Source organism: Bidens hawaiensis, unplaced genomic scaffold, assembly GCF_021521415.1.
Source record: "Bidens hawaiensis isolate Kalapana, Puna unplaced genomic scaffold, B.hawaiensis_p1.1 tig00002323_1, whole genome shotgun sequence".
Lineage (NCBI taxonomy): Eukaryota > Viridiplantae > Streptophyta > Magnoliopsida > Asterales > Asteraceae > Bidens > Bidens hawaiensis.
Genome location: NW_027491125.1, coordinates 2,615,130 through 2,622,497, shown reverse-complemented (window position 1 = coordinate 2,622,497; position 7,368 = coordinate 2,615,130).

Below are 7,368 nucleotides of genomic sequence, written 5' to 3'. Positions count from 1 at the left end.
TCAGGTGGAGTATAAAGTGATAGTGAGAGGCGTATACAGTCAAGATGGAATTTGTTCCTCTTATGTGTTGAGAGTTTAGATGTCTAAGGCCTGATAAAGTTGAATTGTAAAGAGAATGATCGCCTATGTCTCTTAGATCCAACATGACATCTAGTAACAAAGGGATATAATGATAGATTCACCTAAACCATATCAAGTAAGGGACTTGAAGGGATGATGTTATTGAATGGCACTTCGTCAAACACATTAGGGGTGGTGAACTGTTGTTAGGCGGTATTCACCACTTGCATTAATTTTCTATGTATCTCGTGCAAGTGGGAGATTGTTGGAATTACGTATACCCGAGACACATACTTATACTAATGTGGCTAACTGTGTTTGATCCAAGTCGGGTCATACCAAATAACAAGCTAGACAACACCAAATGTATTCTTTAATGATTTGATCATTTAAACGAATACCGAACACTACGTGTTTAGAAAATTGGTTTTCTAAACAAACACACTTGAGGATTTAAATAAATTATCTGGATAATTTGTTTATATAAATTAATTATTTAATTGGTTAAATAATTATATAAATGTATGTACATTTTATAATAATGAGTTTTATAAAATGAATGGAGATGTTTTAAATGGTTAAAACAAAATACAAAACAAAAAAGAAAAAAAAAAAAAAAAAAAAAAAAACAAAACAAAACCGGCCACCCATGTGGGGGTGGTGGTTTTACCCAATCAAAAACAAGATGCTCTTTGTAACTTGTCATGGGTTCCTTTTAATCCTCCATTCACCATACATGCATTAGTGTCTTGTTCTTTTGTTAATTTCAAGTGTGTAAAGAATTCAAAATATCTCTCTCTTCCTCTCCAAAACTCACGGCCATTTTGGGCAGTTTTGGGAGAGCTTTGTGAGCTTGTTCAAGTGTTCAAATCCTAGCAACAAGTTGGTGTGTTGTCACAAATAGCTTGGGGTATCACACTCTTGAGGTCTTCTTCTTTGGAGGCTTGTCATTCATCCACCATCCCTTCAACAACCCTCTTGTTCTTCTAAAGGTAGAAGAAGGTATAATTTACATTTTGTGAGCATCTTGTTCTTGTAATTTTGATCCTTGGCTTCGGGTTCTAGTTTTAACATAATGGTATGTTCATTAACAAGTTTTAAAATCTAAGCTTCCGTTGCGTTTTCATGTTAAAATGGTTAACTTGAAACTTTGATAACCTTGTATAAAACCCAACACTGCGCTTGTGTGATAGACTTAGGTGGAAATTGAGATGACCACTTAACCCTAATGGAATTCTCGTATAACAATAGTTATCACACAAATATTCAAGCCGCACCATTCAAGGTGTTATATGGTCGAAAGTGTAGAACGCCCGTGTGTTGGTCTGAAACCGGAGATAATCAATTGTCTGGGCCCAAAATTGTCCAGGAAACCACCGACAAAGTTCTTCAAATCCGTGAATGACTTAAGACGGCACGTGACCGTCAAAAGAGTTACGCTGACGTTCGTCGTAAGCCATTGGAATTTAATGTTGGTGACAAAGTTCTTTTAAAAGTCTCGCCATGGAAAGGCGTAATTCGCTTCGGCAAGAAAGGAAAGTTAAATCCTCGATTCGTTGAACCCTTCAAGGTACTTGAACGAAATGGTACTGTTGCATACCGTTTGCGACTGCCCATGCCTCTAAAAGACGTCGAAATAAATGAAAACTTAAATTTCGTAGAACATCCAATTCAAATTAAAGATTCGAAAACAAATAAATTGAAAATTGTGAAAATATAATGGGATTCTCGAAGTGGGACCGAGTATACATGGGAACTCGAATCCGAAATGAAGAAGAAATACCCCCTCTTATTCTCGTGAAACAATCTCGATGACGAGATTTTTTCAAGGTGGGGAGGATGTAACATCACGGAAATTTCGAGCCAAAAATGTCAAGTTTTTCAAAGTCAAGGGACCAATTCTGCCAAATTCCAAACTTCAAGGTCTAAAATGAAAATTCTGATTCTTTGGACCATTGCAATACGCGACAGCCTTAGGATCATGGTTATCGCGTATCGCAATGACCTTCTGACAATTTGTGACACGTATGCCACGTGGCAACCGGTAGCACTGAGTGTCACCGCGTGTCACCACGTGGCAGACGATCGCCACGTGACACAAAGTCTGCCATGTGTCGCCACGTGGAAGGTCTACGTGGTGACTGGCCAAGCCTACGTCGCGATACGCGACGGGCTAGCCAAGGAGGCCATCGCGTATCGCAACGGGCTTCCGGAAAATATCTATAAATAGCAAGCTCGGGATTTCATTCTTGCACACCAAATCAGCTCTCCTCTCTCTCACTAAAACATCTCTTTAGCCTATTACATAATACCTCGAAGTTCGTGCCAACTCCCGATCATTACTTCGTTAAGCGTGCCTCAACTCCTCGATTCACGTGCCTATTACCTTGATAATCGTGTCACCTCCCGACGACGTTTAAAGAAAGAAGGTGTTATTGGTGTAACGTCTCGATGATCATCTCGAAGTACGTGCCGTGAAGTATTGGTTTTTATCAATTCACGTGCTGAGGAAAGGTTGACGAGGAAGAAGATTGAGCAAAAAGATAAAGTGAAACGGTGTTGGAGTGATGCTCGAGTATCTAGAGTTTATAAGCCGAGTAAAGGTAGGCATAATGCCCGAATAAAATAATAATAAAATGTAAATAAAAGTCGAGGTTATACTAGATACCTCGGTAAATAAAAGAAATAGATAATAAAGAAAATAAAGAAAATAAAATAAAAGAAATATAAATCTTTAGTCGAGGTTATACTAGATACCTCGGTAAATAAAAGAAATATATAATAAAGAAAAGAAAGTAAACAAAAGAAAAGAAATATAAATGTATGTATATATATGTGTGTGTGTGTGTGATTATTCTTTGTTATAAATATTATTTAATTAATAATGAGTATACTTAAATAATAAAAGAAGAATACGTTTCTTAAAGAAGAAGAAACGTAGGGCTTTATAAATAGACTAAAGGTTTATAATATTACTTTTTAACCAAAGGTTTTAAAGTAAAAGAGATTTTGAACTAAAAGTTCATCGAGGTAAAGATTATAAAATAAGACTAAAGGTCTTAAGCCGGATTGTATATCCGACTAACAAAAGGTTATACTCGTACTATAGGTGCGAGATAGCAAAAAGGGAAAGACCCTCGGACGGTGTTTTGAAGCCGATCCCAATCGAAAGGTGAATACGCCCAAACTTTTAAACTTGTTTTCAAAAGAGTCAAACATGTTATGTGAAAAGGGTTTACATGAGACTATGTGTCTCAAAAACATTTTTAAACCAGAGTAAAAGCCTATCCCGCAGGCTGTCGTGTACGTTTGTCTGGATCCTTACATATGTGGTAGTACGCGGTGTGCGCATCTCACCACACCTGGTCGTAGTACGCGGGGAGCACGACCTTGTGTATACGAATGGCACTTAACTAAGTCGAAAGCTGCAGTGTTTGCTTGGGTACTTAGGTAGAGACTTGAGTTTGTAAGTTTTATTATAACTTTGTTATTCCTAAGCCAAGATGGGTCGAGGGTTGCGTAACCCTCGAGGGGTAACAAAGTAAAAGAAATTATTTTAGCGTCAGCATATTCACCAGAATTCGTTGCTGACGTATTTTCTCACATTTTGCAGGTGATCAGGATTAAGGCATGAAAAACGAAGTGCATAAAGAATCCGATGGCTCGGATATTTTGTTAAACTTAAATATTAATTATTGGTGGTTTTTTTGTAAAACTTTAAACAAGTAAACTTATATGAGACGTTGTCTCGTCTTTTGTGTTGTAAATATTTATAACTTTAAATCCCTATATTTTATAAAATCTTCCGCATTAATCCGCAACTCTGATTTATTTTACAATTATGGTACCAACTATTGGTCGCACTCCTAAACCTAAGATGGGGGTGTGACACCAATTTATCATTTTCACAGAGTGATCGATCTTATATTTATTGATATGATTTTATTATGGTTGCACCTAAATCATTTAATCGATATTAATTTTTATTATTTGGCAGATGGACCACCTACATTATTAAAAACCATTTATTATAAATGTAACAACTCGGTTTTTTCATATATCCAATACCCGACCCGTTTTCGTGTTTAGATTATTTTTTTATATATCACGTTTATCGAGCTAATAATAATTTATCATTCTTGTTTATTGTATTTATTCAACTTATGAAAATAACTTTTATATATATACATTTTTCAACTAAACTATATTTTAACTATATGATGTACCCATTTATAAAGTTGTAGGACCATGATTGCAAATCTTTAAATATATTAGTATATTATATTATTTACCCATTGATCTTTAACCCAATTCGTTTACCCGTATCCAAACCCTAACTCGAGACCCGTTTACATTCCTTGAATCATAATTATCGTAATAACTTGGAAACTAAATCAATATATGTATTATACATACCATATACGGCCAACCGACGATTTAATTATGTTAACTTGATCTGCTATGATCCGTTTTTCTTAATATGCACAGCCGACGCCACCTAGTCCTTATTATACACGTTAACGAACACCATAACGCAATTAAACACGCAGTTACCACCCTCACTGCATCGCCAACGTAACCCCTAAGTTTAACTGTATCAACACAGCATCTGCATATCAATTCGTGATCCAAATTTGGCCGGCGACTTCTTTTATCAATCAACACTCGTTTAAGCATCATTAAAGGTAATTAAACATATTGTCTAACTCGTTTTATGCCTGGATCCTTAACCCCGTCTTTAATTCAACAGTTATAGTCTGGATTGAAGTATTTCGAATTCTAGGGTTTATATCATATGGGGATTTGAACAGATTTTGTACTTAAGTTTTTGTTTCTATAATCTTATCAACCAACACCCTGGCGCGTTTGGCTTGGTGTGCGTATGTTTCAGTCTCGAGTCGGCTGGGGGCGCGGGTTTGAGCCTCCCCCAGCCCAGCCTTTATTCTTTTTGTTCTTTTTGTTGTTTTTATTTATTTAAATGGTTTATATATATTATAATTAATAATAAATATCAAATAAGTGTTATTTTATTAAACCGACACCTTTGAGTTTACGTGTTCTCGTCAATTATTCTCGCATGCTAGTTATTAATTATATATATGTATGCATGTATGTATATGTATGTATTACAAGTAAATTCTTGTTAATAATATTAAATTAACGTTACTTTATTAAAACCCGATACCATATTGGTGTTTTGTCGTCATTGAACGTCTTTATGAATCTATATATATTATCTAAATATATCTAGTAGATTTTTCTTTAAAAATTTTTATACAAAATATTTATTTACCATCTTACTACATATTATATTTATTATGATTATCTATTTATTTATATTATTATCTTATGTATTCAAATAATTAAAAGTATATCTTATTTTATATCTCATTAAATTATTTTATTTAATCTAGATTTTGTTATTTCAAGCATATCTTATTTTAATTAAATTATTAAGTATTTAATTATATATTATATCATGGGTAATTATTGTGGAATTTATAATTAATAAGGCTATTAAAAACAGTGACCGTAGAAATTAATCAATAAATATCTTAATCACAAACATAACCCAAATATCATTGAAAACTAAAATCTATTATATGCTTTATCTCAGTTGTTAATAACTCATAATATTAATAATAATAAACTTATTAATATAATAGGATCGTATCAATTCCACGCCCCTTCAAAACGTCCGTGTCCTCAAGAATGGAACGCGTCTTCCATGGTTGTCGCCATTCGAGTCAAACAACTACATTCAGGACGGTCTTAACCGGCCAGTCGCTATGGTGGTCATCAAGGTGGAGGTCGATTATCTTTCTTGGTGTAATGTTTGATACCCAACAATAAGGTTTCACAAGTGCATCAGAACACTCTTCAATTTGGTTTCCTTGTATCACTCCATGTTTAATTAAATTCTTAGCAGGGATGAAAATGTCACATTGAGCAGAATAGTTTCGCACGTACCATATTGGTGTAACGTCTCGATGATCATCTCGAAGTACGTGCCGTGAAGTATTGGTGTTTATCGATTCACGCGCTAAGGAAAGGGTGACGAGAAAGAAGATTGAGCAAGAAGATAAAGTGAAACGGTGTTGGAGTGATGCTCGAGTATCTAGAGTTTATAAGCCGAGTAAAGGTAGGCATAATGCCCGGATAAAATAATAATAACACTACGTGAATATTGACCTTCAGCCACACGAAAAAAGTGTGACCGTAGGCTTTTAGCAACACACATTTGGTTCAGGTCATATGTGGCCAAAGGTCGCGACACTGTGGGTATGAAATGGCCACACACAGTTTTTAGCGGCCTTATGTGGTAATAAGTGTGGCTAAACGGTACAGGCATTAGTTGCTGGCCATCAAGAAGCATCTCCAATAAGTGTGGCTAAACGGTAGAAAATGGCCACATGACTATTTACTATGAGTGACCATTGCACGTATAGAGCCACGTGAATTAATGTATCAACCACATGAATTTTATAATAATGTGGCCAATAGGGTTGTGTTAAGCGTGCATTATTACCTATTGCGTGTGGATATAGCAAAGCAACGGCCACTTAAATTTAATAATAGTGTGGCTAATTATATTATATAGACACTGGATATTACATTAAAAGTGGCTAAATATGTTTACTTGCCACTCAAACACTCATTTGTAGATTATAGTGTGGCTATTGTCTTACCGTTTGTCACACATAATGCTTTTCTTAATTTAAAGTATGGTTATTGTCAAACTTTTCGTCACACATAGTGAGGTACTGTGTGGCTAATCATATCATATAGACACTGGAGGTTATTGTCAATGTGGCTAAACATGTGAACTTGCTAGTCAAAAACTCTTTTGTAGTTTGTGGTGTGGCCATTTTCTTACTGTTTGTCACACATAATGCTATTCGTAATTTAAAGTGTGGCTATTGTCAAACTTTTTGTCACACATAGTGAGGTACTGTGTGGCTAATCATATCTTATAGACACTGGAGGTTATTGTCAACGTGGCAAAGAAATGTGAACTTGCCAGTCAAACACTCTTTTGTAGTTTGTGGTGTGGCTATTGTCTTACCGTTTGTCACGCATAATGTTTTTCCTAATTTAAAGTGTGGCTAATGCCAAACTTTTCGTCACACATAGTGATGTATTGTAGGGCCAATCATATCATATAGACACCGGAGGTTATTGTTAATGTGGCTAAAAATGTAACTAAACACATTAGCATAAATTCAAAACATGTTTTTTCATAAGTTTAACAAACCCAACAACATAATTCAAAACAGGTTTACATTATCAAACCTTCACTAATAAGTT